Source organism: Merops nubicus, unplaced genomic scaffold (assembly GCF_000691845.1).
Source record: "Merops nubicus isolate BGI_N331 unplaced genomic scaffold, ASM69184v1 scaffold2750, whole genome shotgun sequence".
Taxonomy (NCBI): Eukaryota; Metazoa; Chordata; class Aves; order Coraciiformes; family Meropidae; genus Merops; species Merops nubicus.
Window position 1 is genome coordinate 240078 of NW_008581993.1, and position 19097 is coordinate 259174.

General features: G+C 39.4%; 1 protein-coding gene across 1 annotated transcript in view; it reads left to right on the top strand.

Annotated features, from left to right (window-relative positions):
• Positions 1 to 19097, top strand: part of POU6F2 (POU class 6 homeobox 2) — a 251975-nt gene that overhangs the window by 176382 nt on the left and 56496 nt on the right. The gene's annotated exons all lie outside the window — the stretch shown is intronic.

Consider the following 19097-nt stretch of genomic DNA (forward strand, 5'->3'; position numbering starts at 1 on the left):
TACTGGCAGCCCTTAGTGAGAGAGGCACTCCAAGCATCTCCAACTTGACTGGAGTGGAAAAGTATACACCCTATTAAATTTGGCATGCAAGGCAAGGTATACTGCAACTTGAAATATAACAGCAATGTTTCCACATCGAGTGCTTTGGGACTTGGGTTATACACTTGGCAATTCTGTGTTTGTTTTTCTCTCCTAGATAGCCATGACAAATCACTGAGTTAAGAACATAACCAGGTAGGAATGGAAGGTGTTCTACTTCCTGATTTCTCTTCTAGGTGTGCCCTGTATTGGGAAGGGATGTTGGTACTTCTGCATGTAACAAGTTGAATGTGTGAAAACTGACCAACCAGTCTCAAAGCAGTGGGCTAAGATTTAATTACTCTTATTAAGAAAGGGACCAAAGTGTGTAAGGTGTGTGGGGAAGTTGCCCACAGCTGCTTGGGTATGTTAAGTATTGATGTTACTGTCAACTTGGAGCCATCTTCTCTAAATTGAGAAAAGCTTATGGGTGGGCTGCTGTAATGACAAGGAACATGGGATGGGTGTCTATAGGGTCCCAAATACACCAATGGCACAAGGGGCTGTGGCTGTCCTCTTTACCACTGGAAACTGGTGGGACCTGAATCTCACCAGGCTGCCAAACTGAAGATGAGGAGTATCATATCCTCACAGGCTGAGTCTTCACACTCCCTGTGGCTGTTTGGAATTCACTCAAATTCCTAAACTTTTAGAAGCTGTGGGAGCAGCCAGGGAAAATAAAAGCAGTATCTAAATATAGATGAAATTAAGCAGCATATAAATATTAGAAATGGTGTTCATTCCTGGCTCCAGCTGGCGGGAAGTGGTTGAGTGCTGCTGAAAACTGTGGAGAGCCAGGACACTACTGCTCTCTGCTCTGCCTCTCTACAGGAAACCTCAGCATAACCTTTAGTGTGTGATCTCCTAAATGCAAATGATGTTCATAGCAATTATTTTAAGGTTTTCCTCTCCCTCCTACTGCCAGCCAGAATTAATGGCACAGCAGCAGAACAAGCAAGCACTGCACAGAAGTGTCCAAGAATGTGTGCCATGTGTCCAGTGCCAGCTTGCACCTCACCCTGCCATGATTCCACAAGCAGAGTGCCCTTGTGCAGCTAAACCCTACCCCTCATCATTTTGTTAACAGGGTCCTCTTCTCAGCCCACTTCCTCTACCCCAACACACCCCCCCTGTACTCTCACTCTTGGTTTTGCTGCAATACCAATAACCCTCCTTGGCTTTTTTTAACTCTGCAAATTTCTTACAGAGAGCCTAGGAGTGTGCATGCACCAGGCCTGGGCAGCAACAGGAAAGTCTTTCCAGAAAACAGCAGGCTAGCAATCAGCTGAAATGGGGGATTATAGGACCCTTAGGTTGGGCAGGGAAGTGTAATGTCAGGAACATGAGGTAGCATTACCTGCCTCTCTTCATCAACAGCCAGGCTTGCTCTCAGCCCCACACTCTTGTTGCAGCATTCAGAGATTTCTGAAGCTCTAATGATGCTGTTAGCACTTATTCCACTTTTAGCTCACTAAGAGGCATTATCATTTGCTGGTTCTTCCATTCTATCATTTAAGCAGTATTTTTAAGAGGCAGGTAGTTCCTTTTCACTAGTCTAGACAACACTGAGATCAAAAATACATTAAATAAATCTATTTCACGTAAATTATTGTCCCAACTCTGCTGAGTATGCTTTCAAGAGTTACTGATAAAAGGATTAAGGAAAAGGCAGCTTTAAAAACTATCTTTATCAAAGATGTTTCCTTATCCAGATTTCTCTTACACCTTAGACTGTATTTTAGCACAGGAATTTTGCCTACCCTCTGTCACGCTGTACCTTACTGGAGTGTCAGGGCCAAATCACAGTGATCAGCAGTCATACTGGCTGTTCACTGTTTCCTTCTCAGAGCAGTTCTCAGCTTCCATCTGCTCCTGAAAAACAGAGATATTGATAAAGAGGACACAGAGTAGGAGTGGGTGTTAGGAAGGGATCTAGAACAGGCTAAGATCCCAAGCCACTGGGCTGTATGAAGTGTGAGCACACAGTCTCTAACATTTCCTGCTCCCAAAGACATGCCTGTTTTAGCAGATGAGACAAAGGAATTAGGATTATCTCCACTTCACAGAGGGAGAAATGAGCTAGAGATTAACTAGCTTGTCTAAGGTCATTCAGAAAGCCTGTCAAGCACAGAACTAGGACCTAGATTTTTCTGAATTCCTAAAGAAGGATCAGTCTCTGAGAGAGTGTCCTAAGCTATGTTTCTTAATAAAAGAATCTCATATTAAAACATTACAAAAGTAAAAATGCAATTTCTTTACCTTTCAGTTTGATTAATGGATTCTTCACAACACAACAATAAAGCAAGTTCCTTTTATAATATAGAGTAATTGAATCATATTTTTTTCAGAAAGTAACGGGGGATGGGAGGGAAATCTTCTCTTTGATTAATTCCAGGTAGATTTTGTTTTCTCTTTTTATAACTTCTAGATATCAAATAGATGTATTTTAAAGTGCTAGGATTTGGCATGAGGGTGAGCCAACTAGCAAGAGACCACCCTTTATAGATAATATAATAGTAGAACAAATTGAGTTTCCAGACCTTAATCCTGTAAGAAAAGCTGAAACCAGAAGGGAAAACTTCAACAGTGTTACTCTGTTGGTTCACCCTATTTGATTGCTGGTCAGTACATGAACCCTATTTTAGAAGTGATGTGATTTCTATCTAAAATAAGCTGTTTACAGTGTTCTATGGGCTATTACTGTTCAAATGCTCATTTCTAAAGTTCTTGAAAGAAGTCTACATTAAAGCAACGTTCAGAAGATTGTAGGATTGTTTTGTATTCTCTCTGAAATGGAATGTGATTTCATCTGCATCAGGCTGATTTGTATGGAGTAATTTTGTTGTTCTGCTTTTCAGCATTTTATGAACTCCCAGAGAGATTATTGACCCCTGCTTTGAAAGTTTGTGATGAGAAGATATACCAGGAGTAGTCCTATTGTTAGTAATAATGACCGTAATGGGCATAAATTCCACTGTTCTTTTTAGAAGATGAAATATTTTCTTTACTTTTTTTTTTATAGGCACAAGTAGAGCTTACAAGCAAAGATATGGGGGCAGGAAGGTGTCAGGATTTTCTGTGAGTTCCCTTCCAGTGTAATACTGCAGTGTACAACAGGCTGCAGAAAACAGGATCACAACCAACCAGGGATACTCGGTGAAGAGCAACCACAAAGGACTAATATAAGGATTAGTTTTTAATTATTCTTTTTAGGTTTACCTACTCATTTGTTAAAAACAGGGGCAGAATTACTAATGGTTTCCTTATAATGTGGAGTATGTTTAGGACCACACCTTTATTGTCCATGGGAAATGAGTATTGGGTTAAAGGGAAACTTCATTGAAGCACAAGAGCAGATTTTCTGTACCATGGCCTAAGGCTTTTGGGCTTCCTTGCACAGTACAGAACCTTGTGGTGGTACCACTGCTGGTGCAGAGGTCTATCTTTGCTGATGCTGTACCCAGGATAACTAGGCTGAATGAAAAGCAGGGGCAAGGGGACTACTGTGTTAGCACAGTCAGTGGGTTCTGTGGCCCGGCAAGCATTGCTGCACTTGAGTTCATTATGAGAAGTCAGCATATGTGCTCAGACTGGTCACATATTCCCAAACATAAGAGCTACAAAGCCCTGAATCTATCCTTCTCCTTTAGGTGCAGAGATAGTCATGCTGTCATTTACCTTAAACATGTCATTTGGGAGCTAGGTTATAGTCCTCTATAGTTAGGGCTCAGAGGCAGGCACTTAATGTAGGCTCTTACCTCTCTCTGCTCAAATCAAATTCACTTTGGGCATAAACATGTCAGAAGTAAAGCAGCAAGATTTGGCATGCAGTGTAGCAAAAAAAAATGGGAAAACTTCAAAATTCCATTTGTAATGGGTGCTGGTACAAGGCTGATGCCTTTGGGATGTGCCTTTGGTATGTGCCATCCAACTGAGATGCTTAAACATATGTTCAGTTGTCTTCATGGTCAATGGAAAGAGTCCTCTCAGGAAGAAAGCCCAGAAAAGGCCTGTCCTAAGCTGTGAATTGCCCCACAGAACATCTGTTTCTCTTCACCAGCTATAGAGACAATGAAGGGTGACTGGCTTTGTAACTTCACTGTTGGGAAGTAGGTGTTGGGGACATTCCCCAAAGAGAAGATGGAAGTGTTACTGCAGTGTGGGTTTACTGTATTCCCACACAGGCCGTTTTTGTAGCTTTGTGATAGAATATGGGCTTGAGAGGAGCATTATTACAAGTTTGTTTTTTTTTTTTTTTCTCCTGTACTAATGTAAGTCATATCAGAATAGTTGTGACACTATTTTGTAAGACTAAAAAGAACACTAGTCAAAAAGACTGCATGTTTTGAAGATCATCACATGTAGATTAAAGGCTCATCTCTTATGGAATGACTTATGTATGTCTATCATCCCTCCTCCTAGATCTTCTGCACAGCAGGACTGCTGTATGGGCACCATGAGATGCAGAGAGATGACAGAAGTACCTAAGTGTGTTGATTTACCTATAGTCTTCTCTCTTCCATTCCTAACCTAGGATTTAGTGGGTTTGTGTGTTCTATGTCGTGTGTCTGATTTAAAATAATTATTCTGATAGTCATTCTTGCAATTCTGGGGTTTTTTTATGTTTCAGCACTTCTGTGTTGATATGTTAGAATTAGTTATTTCTTTGATTAGCTCAGCAGTGCTTTTTCTTCTGTAAATGTAATTCAAGACCTGCCATTTTCTTTGTCTTTAGTGAGATTAATCTCTATATACATTTCTTTGCTTGGGTAATGGGAACATTCTGAAATGTATATATGATGTATTTCTTGTTTCTTTCATATAGCATATCACCTATATTAGATGGTAGCCTATATCAGCCTGTTAGTTGTTAAAGTTTATGGAGAAATCCTGCATTTCATGTATTTTCTCTTGCAGATTTCTTATACACAAACACACATGTCCACACACTCGGAGTCATGGACTTCCAAGGCTCAGTCCTAAAGGAACTAGTTCAACTGTGGTTGCTTTTTTTTGTTCTTTGTTATATTATTTTTCCTTGGTTTTCCTTTTATGCCTTTTGTCTTTTGTAATTTGGCTTCAAGGACTTTTTTTGATACAGGTTTGGTAAATGTTCCATGTACAATATTGCTGCGAAGTTTCTTTATTGCTCCAGGTTTATTCTGTTATAGTATAATTTGGTTATTTATCCACCCATTTTTACTTTCAAGTGTATGAATTTATGGTGTTAGGACTTGACTTTTACCTTACTTATGCTGGTGTAAGCAAGGAGCAGGCCTCCAGGTTTTTCCAAACTTTTACTCCATTTTGGAGGTAAAGGGTGGACCAACAACTTGATTACACACATTTTTCCCACTGCCTTTATTATTACAGACACTCCTGGGACAGGAACCATCCCCAAGACACTGCCAGTGATGTGGAAGCTGACTGCCACCAGGGCAGCTCAAGCTGGAAAAACCCTCCATGTCCCAGCAGTGACAGACAAGAAGCAGAATAAGAGCTCCCTAGTGCTGCCCACCACATAATCAACCCTTCTTTTCTACAACAGCCACTTGTACAAATGAGTAGATGAGGCCCTGCATCCATGGCTACTCATGTCTGCCCACCAACCTGGAGGAGTTAGTGCCAATCATAAATAAGGGGCCTATAGTTGTCTGTAGTACAGCTCTTGTGGCTTGACTTATAATTTTCCCCCTTGATTTTATTGTCTTTTAACAGCTGTATGATGAGGGTAATTTATACAAGTCATTTTTTCTGCATAATAAGATAGAGTGATAGGTCTAGAGCTCAAGTAAGCATTATATGAGTTACTGTAATTCACTTTAAAATAGGATTTGATAAAAACAAGGTATCATATGTGACATTTACTACAAAAATGTGCATAAACAGAAAGCCAGAAGGAATGCTGCATACATCAGGCATTTCCCCACTACTGCAGTGGCAAGTTGAGTAATTGATTTATCTTACAAAGTATCCAGAGCGTTAATGGCAAAATTAGTGTTTTCTGAAGAATATCTATGTTGTCAGATCACAGCTTCAGAGAGAAGACAAAGCTTTCATTTATACAGGGTGTTTTGATAACATGAGCCAACAAAATTGAACCAGTTTATTTATGAAGAGCAGCAGATCTAGATATACATTCTGTGCTCTCCTGGATCTACCATTTCCTTGTGTAAAGTCAGCCTTCACTTTGACATAGCCTCTTGTAGTTATTTTTACCACTTAGGTGCTTCTTAGTTAAAGATCTGCTTCTTGTGAGCAGCTTTGCTAGTCACTTAGATGTTTATTTCTGTATCTTGGAGGAATTTTTTGGCCTTCATTACTACTACCTGTATAGGCGTTACGACAGTGGTTTAAGTGCCCAACATACATAAACACATAAATCACTAGGTACCATGCAGCAAACAAGAAATATTCCACAGGCAGATTTATCCTGAAATAAGAAAATTGGTTTTAATTTGGATCTTGTCTTACTTTGGTACAGGTGCACATGTAATCCAGTCCTGATGGACTTTGAGGTTTATTATTTAAAGAGAAAACAAACAAACAGGGTGAAAGAAAGGGAGTTTTATTATTCTCATTTTTTCAGACAGGAAATTAAAGAAATGAAAATATATGGAAGAATTGGATCCCTGGTGAGATTTCTAGATCTCTGCCAAGGGGCCATAATCACCAGACTTCCTTCAAAGATAATTATTACTATTTCCATCGCATATACTTTAGAAAGTTTTTCATGTTTCCACATGAAATACTAATTTTCCGACCCTGAACTTTCCTTTTAAGCAAAATCAATGAAAAGCTATTGTTGCTTTTAGAGATGCCAGAGAGAATTATTACCATCATAGACAACAATAAAAAAGATATTTTCACCCTCAGTAGATTGAATTACTGAGAAATAACCTTATAATTACTGTATAAAACACCCTGTTTTAACATTGTTTTTAATATCCATAAAGTTTCTGATTTATTTTTCACAAGCCAGCATCAATGTGCTAAATCCTGGCTTGCTCTAAACTGGTGCAATTACGCTGACCTCCATGGGACGACTCCTGTTGCACTGGTGGCTTCTTAGAGGCACACTGTTTTTGGATAAATATTATTTAGGAACTAAAAGAGCTCTGGCTTCACAGACATTGATTGAGATATGCAGTGTAATACTTTTGAAATCAAAGGAAATATTTTGGAGTTCTAACAGCATATCAGGTAAATCTGCTTTAAATTAGGTCCTTGTACTAGTGGGGAGAAGAAGCCTTCCAATATCCCCTAGTGTGGGACTCACCAGTGGAAATGCCAGAGAACCCCTGAGCTACAGTGAACTTGCCAGGTGCACCCTTATCCCTTGCTCCCTGCATATCTTGGTTCAGATGCCTTAGCAACCTGCAATGTTCACCCAGCTGATGGTGTTCAGGAGAGAGAAAGGAAGTCTCCCCTCAGCAGACTCACATTGCTCTCTTCCAGCTACAACCAAAAAACTGGCTCTTCGACCCACCCACATTAACAGCTTCTGGTTTAGGTTAGGCCATTGATCTCGTTTGTCTCTTCTAGCTGGCAGATGTTCATAGAATTGTCACAGAATCATAGAATGGTTTGGGTTGGAATGACCGTAAAGGTCATCTCACTCCAACCCCCCAGCCATGGGCAGAGACATCTCCCACTCATCAGGTTGCTCAAAGCCCCATCCAGCCTGATCTTGAACAATTCGAGGTCAGGGGCATCCATAGCTTCTCTGGGCAACTTGTTCCAGTGTCTCATCACCCTCACAGTAAAGAAGTTTTCCCTAATATCTAATCTAAATCTACATTATTTTAGGCCCCAATCAAGAAGACCTGTTCACCAGGTCTTCTGCTATTCAGAGTCTGTCTCTTTGAGGTGAGACTAAGAGGAATGTTACCTTGTTTGCTGCTGTTGAAAGAGGAAACAATGCAATATGTAGTTAGTGCACTCTCATTTTGTGTCCAGCTAATATATATTTAAAACTAGGCCCTCCTTTTTTTGTAAATTTTTTTTCTCCTGGCATGGGACAAAACCAAGTGAGTGCCCTCAGTGAAATTTCCCTTTTCAAGGGGATATATTCAGCTTCAAGTTTGGAAAGCAAAGAGCATATACCTCATATTTTATAGGGAATATTTGTTTTCTTGCATGTACAAGTAATATGAATGTGGTAGGTGTAGTGAAAGGCGTAGTCCTAATTGCTGGATGCAGCACAGTTCCTGCCTTGCTGGAGGAGCATTAGGACAACAGCATTGTCCAACTGGGTTGCCTGCAAAAACAGTTTTGACCCTTGGCTTACCAAGTGTACTGACAGAATTACCAGTAGCACCAGTGGCTGCAAAGAGGTCTCCAGGCTGCACCATTTCCAAAGGTATATTTTGGCAAATAGGAATATATCTATACAGAGACATATATGTGTTCCTCCCACCTCAAAATGTGTGAGATTAGAAAAAAAGGATGTAAAAATGATTTCTTTGAAATGAAGTATTTCTACTCAATTTATAAAACACCCATCTGTGAGGGTGATCCTTTTTACATTTCATTTTGGTCTGAACTAAATGTTACATGTGACCTAAAATTTATTTCTTTTCCATTTTTATTTTTTCACTACAGGTCTGCCTGAACTGTGTTTTGTTATTGTTTGGGGATTTTTTTTTTTGAGGGGGCGAGTAAGGTGTTTAGAGGGAATTTTTCAGTCTGCAAACAGAAAAATCCATTAGTTTCACAGCTGTAGGTGTAAGTGTTTTGACTTCTGACTTCAATGGATAGCTTCTCTAGTTTATGGTGGCATAAATGCAAAAATAAAAAAGAAATTGGACCTTTGGTGTGACTATTTGATTTAAATAAACTATCAGTGTAATTAGCTAATTAGTCTAATTAATAGTTCAAATGAGAGTATCATTCCCCCTTACTGCAGATTTAAGGCTATAAAAAGCTGAAGGGGCTGATTCTGACACTAGTTACCTGTGTTTTAACCAGTTGCTACTCTGCTGACCTCATTAAAATCACACCAGATTTATGTCCTGGTGGAGAGAAATCAGAATCAGACCAAGAATTTGGCTTGGAACTTATTTTTAGCACAAAATATCCCTTGTTTTGTAAAGCACAAGAATTGCTACAGGGCCCATAAATATTTTGTGAATCTGGTCAACAGATGAAAGTAGAAAATACTTAGAACATGAAGAAATTCATCTGTCTGTCTGTTGACAGTGCCTCATGGAAGAACAAGAGTCTAGGTACAATAAGGCAATAATGAATTTAATGAAAAAGCTACAGACATTCAGGTTGTAAGCTGAGCAGCTGTTGAAAAAGATAGTACGTATTTTTGCCCATATAGCAGAATTTCTTGGCTGAATATCTACACGTAGATTTCCATTGATAATAAATATGGAGGAAATTATTTATTGTAAATGATGATTAGACTTTCCCCAGGCTATGCATTCAGCCAGTAGCAGATACCAAATAATAACACAGGCATTATTTCTGACATTCTGCCTCCACACCAAAAAAATAAAGAGGATCATAGGAGCTACACCTTGCCGTGACTTTTTAATATAGAGCATAGAGGTAAATTAATATTTGTATATGATTTTGTGTAATGACATGTATGATGTCACATGTATAATGTCACAGCCCATCTGTGAGGCAGAAGAATCTGTGTCACAAGAACTCACTGCCCCAAACTCTCTGGAGTTAGGCCTTGCATTCAGGCTCACTTGAAGCTGTCTTTGCAGGATCTCAGCCTCAGATTTGAACCAATTTTGAATTGATCCTTGCAGCAAAAAAAAAAAAGTTCTTCAGTTTATACTTGCAGTCATCACTCACCTTCAGCTAACAGCAGTTCTTCTCTTACCTCAAGCAATGTGGAGCTATGCTTTTGTTATAAGAGGATCTCAGTTTCATATACCCTCTTGCCATCAATTTATAGTGCCTAGCACAGTGGCAATTGCAGAGACCTCAGAAACAATACGTTCCTAGCCTGTACATTTTTAATTATATTTCCAAGTTTCATTTGTTGTTGGCAACTTGATGTTATTTTGAATATCCTGAGGTGAAATATATGAGTTTCAAATACAGCTTTGAAATTGATTAGGAATTAATATGGCAGCATTATAGACACAGTAGATTTACAGCTCCTTTTGCAGCTCTGTGTGAACTCCCATATGGAAAACTTATTGTGACTAGATCCACAGTGGCATGAACAGTGGCTGAGATGGGAGACAGGAGATCAGAAAGAAAAAGAATCAAGTAGGTAAAAGAAGAGTCTATCATGACAAAAAAAAAATTATATATATACCCCCTCCCCAACACTCCCTAATCCCCCCCCAGAGAAAAAAAAAAAACAAAACAAAACAAAAAAACAGCAAGGACTCACATGAAAGGTGAGACATGGAAGGAGTATTAAATAAATTAATTAATGCCTTCAAGGCCATCAGTAAATTTAAAACCATTGGAAAGTGTTCTGTACACCTCTCAGAAGAACACTACAAAATGAAACCTGGAATCACCTGGTTGATGCTGAGCCAGCCCAGCCCCACGCAGCAGGCGTAAGCACGCTCCAGCAGCGCTGCTTCTGGGGCAGGACTTGCAGCTCACTTTGGGGAGCAGGATTCTTGCTGACACCAAATTGAGTTGGAAGTGCCCAGGAGGAGAGAGGATTTTCTACTGGAACATTACATGTATGGCTGCATTATGCATTAACACTTCTGACTTTCCTCTTCTGCAGGAGCTGCATTGAGGGCACATCTTTTGGCATGTTAAATCCACGGCTGTTACCAGTTTATATGTAGCTTCATGTACAGAGCAGGATTGCTGGTGAAAAAGACAACAACGGGTGTATCTAGGTATAAACAGTGGTTTTAAAGTGCTGTAGTCAGTCCTGTGTTAGCTTGTGGCTGCTTCTATGCTCACAGCTAAATTAAGCCTTTGAAAGGTGAATGTGGCAGGAGGTTGCCACCATCCGAGATGCAATATGCTCACCTGGTGCTGGTGCAAGGAGGGGGAACATAGGCTCATAAACGTTCATTGCTCTATCTTTAGAAAAGGAGCAGCAGCAGTAACCTCCCCACTGACACACAGACAGCCAACAGTTGGAGCAAAGTCACATTCCCAGGCCATCACCAGGCACTCAGATCTGTGCTAAACCAGTACAATAGTGCCCCAAGGAAAATATTAACAGTATTCTGCTTAAGGATGCCCAGCATCCATTTTTGCATTCCCTCTCCTCTCACAAACTTTCACTCAGATTTTTTGTTTTAGTGGCTAGTCTTCACCTCTTATATTTATTTTATTAGAAAAGTGGCGTTGACTTCAAGGTTTTCTAACTAAATGCTTCCTTCAACTTTGCATCTCACTTTGCATGCTGAGAATTTAGCAATGCTCAAATGTCTAATTAAATCAGTGTCTCAGCTCACTTGATATCTCATATATTCTTCATGAATGAAACCTGGAAAGCAGAGAACTTCTCAAACACAGGGTACTGACACTGGTGTTTGTGTAATTTTGACTTTGGGACAGATGTAACTGCAGAGCAATACACCTTTCTAGCTTTCCAAGTACCTGGATTCAGAATCAGGTTTGGATTTTGGATTGACCTGGATCTTTGCCAGCAGTCTTTCCATTGCACTCAGGAGTCATCTGCATCATTCTTCAACGTTGCATCAGATTGGTGCATCTAGTAAGGTCACGTTTGGAGCAGAAAGCCTTGAAGAGAAAAATATTCAATATAGTCCCAGTTCTAGATCTAATCTCATTCACATTCAAGTCAATGAGACTTCAATGTAAGCACTTAACTGACATTGAAGCAGACCTGCTATTACATGACAAATAAATGAAAGTACCCACATGCATTTCCAGCTTCAAAAATTAGGATCTTTGCAGAGCAACTGGCTTAGAATTTTTAAAGAAGCCTTATATATGTTCTCAGTCAGCAATGTGTCCCTGAGTATTAAGTAGGATTTCTTCTTCAAAGGGCAAAAGAGAAGGTCTGTACCTAAAAGTCTAATTTGTAATATGAATATTTGAATAAACAGTTCCAGGCATGTATACAAACATTGCATATTGACCTGTGAAACAAGAGTATTTCAGAAATATTTTCTCAAGTAGCCAACATAACACATTACCTTATCATGGTGTGACTTCACATTGCATTTTATACAATGCAGTCTATATTCAAATGGTCATTTTTATGTGTGTACCTGCCACTCACATATTCAAGTTAAAAGCAACTAAATGTTTTTGATTAAGGAGATTAATTTGGTGTGTCTCACGGTTGACACACTTTCTACAGAGGCTGGATCACTGAGACCCAAGTGCTGGGCTCTTATCCGAGAAGACAGATGGCAATTTCCTTTTGATAAGAGTTCATTTTTTTTAGCAGCAAGGGAGCCCTGAAGTAACCATTTCTCTTGTGGGGAAGTATCTTTCAGAAGCCAGATAAATCATTCTAAAATAGACAAACACAGGAACCGAGGAACTAATCAACCTGAAATGAGCTGAGTTGCAGCCCCTTTCAGAAAGTTTAGGAGATACTCTTTGCTTTCATTCTTGCTGCACATGGGAACTACTTCAGGAAATTAAAGAATTCAGATAATTTTTTTCAGCACTCTTTCCTCTTTTATGAGCACCAATACAATTGATGATTAGCAGCGATGCAAAATTTCATCAAGTCAGATGAAGTAGTTTGTTTACAGTACATTTACATCATGCATTAAATAAACAGTTGTAGATACTTTAAAGACTGCATAATCATAAAGGCAACGAACCAGACTAAACCAAGACGGCTCTGTTTAATTAAAATCTGGAACAGCATTTACAGATCTGGAACATTTCATACTTGTAAGTTATAAATGTGGATAGCCAGAAGCTCACAGCACTAGAGTCTGTGGGTAGTGTGTAAGTAGTGACCTGCTGCTAAAGGAGTCGGTCAGCTACTCATAGTTATTTACATTTAAATATATTAATTACATTTAAATCTATTGACTCTTCTTTTTGGTAGATGGATAAGACCCAGCCTCAGACATGCTGACATCTTTGGTTTAGTTTGTCTTGTAGGAGTAGAACCAAACAGGATCCCTTTTCTCTAGTTTCCTTCCCTCTCTTTTCTATCTGTCACTAGTAGAGCAGAAACAGAAATGGCTCTGGTGGTTTCCACTCACTCCTGCCTGTGCCTTACTCAGTTCTTCATTATTTATGTCTCCAGTAGTTTGGTCCTAGAGAACTGGGAGTGACTCCTGCCTTTCATTTGCTTTGCCACGTCTCTATTAAAAATACGCCTCTCTTTCTATTTTGTAAATTGTTAAGGTGGTTTTTTAGACTGGTTGCAGTTCAACCAGCAGCACCTTGTTTACAAGGATGTTGTGAGGAATTTTGTGCACCCTGCTCTGCCCATGTCATATCCAGGCGCAGACGAGCGCTGCGTGCTTCCCATCACCCCGGGTCGCGTCGCTTCGCATTGAATCAAGTCATGTCACATCAGTGACACCACTATCAGTGCTTAGTCCTGATAGAAATTCAGCATAGATTTAGACAGCAAATAGCTCAGCCACAACAAATGTATATAATGAGCAGATTAAGTATCTGTGAGAACCAGATATTTGAAGTGTCCCTGGCAAGTCAGAGCTTTCCGATATTCCAGTGTCCTTGTCTCTACACTGCATTCTGCACACAAATTCCTGACACATGTGCATATTCTAAAATATCTACATGCCTGTTTGGAATTCTTAACATCTACAACCATTTGCAAATATGGACCTGTGCAGTTTTGAAATAACAGATGTTACTGGATGGGTCTGGATATTGTAACTACCCTGTATATTTTATAGCTTGATCATATCTCAGCACTGTACAAAAACAAACATTGACAGTTGCTTTGGGTTTTTTTTTTTTTCATAATTTGGGATTTGCTTCCAACATTTGCCGGCTGGGGCATGTTTTCCAAGTTATGCATGATTAGGCACTATGACAGCCATTTTATTAGACATTTTACCCTGTTGTTCATTTATAAAAGTTAAATGTTGTAATTATCCTGTTACACAAACTAAAAAGAAGGGGGAGGAGGATAAAAAAAAAAAAAAAAAAAGAAGATTCTAAGTGTTATCTCCAAAACATACAAAGTTTCCAAAATGTTTGATCATATTATCTTTTCAGATAAAATTAACTTATTTTGGTTTATGTTACCTATGCATTCTCTCTTGACTTTCTTGGGATCTACATGTTCACAGGTTTCTTGAAAATTTGACTTATTTTTGCCAAAGATCTTAAAAATAAACTAAACCAGCAGAGCTTAGCCACCCACATTTGAAAAATATGGCTGCAAAATTCTATATATATACTAAGTGGTCTTCTTATTGTTGATTATTACATTTATTTGGCACTAATTACTGTGGTATCTGGGTGCTTTCCCAAGATTAAATTGAAGCCGTCTTTCCAGTGTCTTTTTTAAATTCCTTTAGGACTTTTGAGATTCAATGTAGGTCCAAAGAGATATCAAGTGCTACGAGGTATATATGGATACTGAAGACAATTAGGATTATAAACATAAATACTATGTAAAGAATTCTCCAGATCTACTAGGGACTTCCAGGAAAACTCTACTTCTGCATCAGTTTGTTCATGTTTAGGAACCAAGCATATGGGTAACTAGGTTGGAATGTTCTGCTTCTGTCTTCAAGGTACTGGAGACATTTGCATATCGTTGTTGTTAGACACAGTCTACAGTTGCTGTAGTGGGATGGAGTGGTGGGTGAGCTTTGGCTAACAGCCAAGTGCCCACTCACTCAATCCCTCAGTGGGATGAGGAAGAAAATAGGATACATGGATCAGGACAGACTTAACTTCACTTGTTCACTCCTGACTCCTCTACACATCCCCAGTGTTGCAGCAGACATGGGGGACTGTGGTCAGCCCATAACAGTTCCCCTCTGCTACTCCTTCCTCTTCACATTTTTCTCCTTCTCTTCTGTGGGCTGTCCAAGGGTCACAGTTCTCATCAGGAAATATCCACCTTCTCCAGTGTAGGGTTCTCCAAGGGCTACATCAAGGATATCTGCTCTGCTGTGGAGCAGCTCTTCCTCCTTCCTCTGACCTTGGTGTTCCCTCTGTTGTGTTCACTCTTTTTTTACCCTTCTTGTCTGCAGCTCTCCTGGTACCAAACCCTTGCCATCTACACCTGGTATGTGTGATAACACTGGTCACATTAACAAGGAAGGTACCAGAATATCCTCACAAGCCCATGCTCAGTTTGAAGCAGGCAGCTTCTCTTAAAGTCAACTGACTGCTTCCCAGAATCTGTCTCATGGGACACTGTGAAAAAAATGGCAATAAAACCCACTAGATTGCAATGTGTGATTCTGTCATCATCTAAACACAGATAAAATTCACATAGATTCTCAGTTAAAAATTCCTATAAAAGCAAATGCTGTGCTAATAAAAATTTCATTTCTGTGATCCTTTTTCACATAGTCTGGGGAGAAAAGAGAAATGTCATGTATTTCTGATGGAGAGCCATTGCTGAATTCTTCTCAACTTTCAGAGTTATTTGAATCAAAGGATTTTTCTGCTTTCCCTTGAAAAGCATTGGTTTAGACAAACCCTCTCAGTAGCTGATCAGCAGCAGCTGATCTAGTAGTGTGATGCTACCCACAGAGAAGATTGTCTGAGAACATAAGAGAGGGAGGATCTGTCGTTCCCTGACCAAACATACAGCTTTGCTACACTAAGTTAGTCTCTAGGAGATATTTGGAAATGTGATTTATTTTTTTAAAGCCTTACTATTTTGTAAAGTGAAGTGATGCCTGCTGTTACTCCACCATACGTCCTTCCATTCTCCATTGCTGCATTCAGTTAACGTGTCTTCACTCAGCCTCTCCCACAAGACCTTTCGAAAACACACAAGATCCAACTTTATTCTTATGCTGGCACCACAGAAAGTGACCTTACCTTTCAGGTTGCAGACCCACTTTTTCATATTGCACTCTGGCATCCCAAAACGTCTTGGCTTTTCATTAGTCAACCTGTTTGTTTCTTTATATTCATATGAGTTCTGTTTGCTGCAGTGGGATGAACCCTGCTTTACACTGAGTTAGAGCAGAACAACTTTCATGCACTTCTCCTTTAAAAGTTCAGCTTTGGGAAGCCAGAAATATGTACTGAAGCTCCTCAGTTATTACAAAATTCTTCCCCATAAAGCTTGCTGCCCCATATAATCATGTCATTAGGAGAGGCATCCTTGAGAGGGCTGGACTGTCACTTTAAGATGGCTATTACCTGCTGTTATGGCTGGTGCTTTGAGTGGGAGCACAAATTTGAGCACTGGAATTGACAGCTCCAAAAATCTTAGCCTTCCAAATGAAATCATTATTTAAATACAGTAACAAAATGGGAAAATTCTTTTGTGGGATGTTTCAGAACATATTTCTAGTATTTCCAATATATGTTCTCAGGAATCCAACCTGCGCTGAAAGTGGCATAAACCTCTCAAGTCAGAGATTTTTTTTTAAAATAAAAGGAAGATATAGTGTGTTGGAAGTTACCTTGATGTCCAGCATAATGAAATGAGATGTATTTCTCCATCCCAAATTTACACGCAATATAAAAGGGGTCAATTTAACTTGCAATCGACAGCTTTCCAAAGGGCTCAAAGGAAAATTCATCTTCTAATTTTTAATTAGACTTATGAGTAGATAAGAATGTTTTCATAGACACTTGGAAGTCCCTTACCCTGCATATTGGCCTATTCACTATGATTTTTCCTGGAACATGGTACTACGCAGGGTACCTATGCATATCATTGCCTCTGCCATCATTTTTAATAAGTAGCTTATCTCTGTGATGCAACCAAAAGCAATCCTGAGTGTCTCCAGGGTTTGTTGTAATTAAATTTTATTGTTGTATTTGAAAATGTACAGTTTTTGAAAAGTGGAGCAAGAAAAATGGAAAGAAGATTCTAGGAGGTGATAGCATCATTTTTTAGGAGGTTTTAACCCTTTGTATTTTCCAGATTCACAAGCTCCCCAGGTAACTGTTCTTATACGCAAATGAAGCCATAAAGTATAGCAAGGATGTAGTTTATTAGCTGATGTCAAGTAACTGTGCAAAGCTTATCATTCAGACCTGCAGGCAGACACTGTAGGATCATAGGTGTGGTAATTCATGGGTTCCTAATAAGATTGTAGAAGGCCTTTTCTGAAAGCTTTATACTTTTTCTATTGCTCTTTTCTGCAAGTATTTACAGCTACAAGGGAGTCCCAGTGCCGCCCATGATGTGCTGCAGAGAAAGGCAGGGTTTACCAGCTTCTGATCTGGACAGTAAAGAAATGTCACTGTTTCAAGCAGCACCCTGAGAAGTTTATCTGTATTGTTATCTGACATTACACTGCCCTGCTCAGGCACCAGCACCCAGGTCACCGAGGAGCACACGCAGCTACGGTTGGGCTCTCAGTGCAGTTGCCTGTGCTCTGCATGCAGGGACTGAGCTTCACCTTGGCCAGTGTGCCCATCTCTGTTCTCCTCACAGCTCATCAGGACTGCTAATCAAGTCGTCACTGCAGTTTCCCCCTTTATGTTTCATTCTTGCTTGGTTTTCTTGCTGTGGAGTGCCGCAGGCCAGGTTTGGAGATTCATATAACAATTTTTTCCAAATCAAAATATTTCCTCCAAAAATGTCATCTTTTCTGTCCAGTATTGCTACTAATCTTTATTTAGTTATTTACTTTACAATTTCTAGAGGGATTGGATGTGCCCAAGGTGCCCCTTTAGGCAACACTTTATATCAAGGTTCCATTTATAAATACTTCATGAAGGGCTAATGAATGATTAATCGATGTTTTAATGTATGACCAATCAATTGTTGTAGATTTTGCAACGTCCAACAGACAAGTAGGTTTCTTATAAGCATAGATAATAACCATATCTGACATCCTCTACTGATGGGCTTCTAAACATCTATAACATACACACTACTCATATCTGTAACATGCTTAAAACATCTACTAATCACCGATTAATTTTTTATAACCTATTTGGAAGCAGAGTCAGTCCGTGGAGTACATCCCTTACTGGTGTTTGTGACTCTCCATTTCTATAAGATTGATAATTCACTCATCATCTAAGGACTTAGAACTCCTACTAATTTCAGCTCAAACATTAAGCTTTTCTGAGTTAGCTTCAGCATTTTCACCTCAACCTAAGATAAAAAAAAACATCTTTGCTGCCACCAAACTTTTTTCTCTCTCAAATTTCTGGCTACTTTACCTTTCTGTTGTGCATTCTGTAAGCCCTGCTAAAATGCAATGATTCTTAGGGAGCAAACCCACCCTTAAACACATTTTCAGCCTGTTGAATTCAGTTTGTTTTACTGTTCCCAGGACAGCTATCCCAGTGATGATGGTTCCCAGCATCTTATTTTTTATTTTTTTTAGCTGTCACCTCTCTGTGCTTGGTTCAACGTTTATCCATTCTCTGAAAAGGATAAGAAAATATAAACTCACAATAAGCCAGTGAACAAGCCATCTCCCAGAGGACATTTGATCCTGACAGAGGAATGCACATTTTACATGTTTGATAAATCCAGGTGTTGATGGGAGTGTTCCTCTGTGGGAGTCCCAGAGTCTGCTAAGGTGAAAGCCATGACTCTGCTCTATGCTTTCTATGGAGCACCGAGGCAGAACCCACTGAAGTGGGCAGTACAGCTCCCTGAAAATTTATGAGTCCTGCAATTCATCATTCACAGCTGAGAAGTGCTAAGTTGCTTGGCATCATATTTTGCAAATGAATTTGGAATTTTTAGTTGATTTCTATAGAACTTAATCACAGGGTTGAGTCCTCTGCTGTAATTTATCTAGATGTTGAGACTGGTTCTTTAATGATATAAATTAAAAGGGATCTGCAAGGATTTTTCTCATTTCTGGGATCATTAATAAAATATTCTCTCCTTTGAATGTCTCCAAGCAAATATCCCACTCCCGTTCAGGTCAAATGTGAATCTTTTCAGTGATTGCTGTTTACAGCAGGATTAGGCTGCTACACCT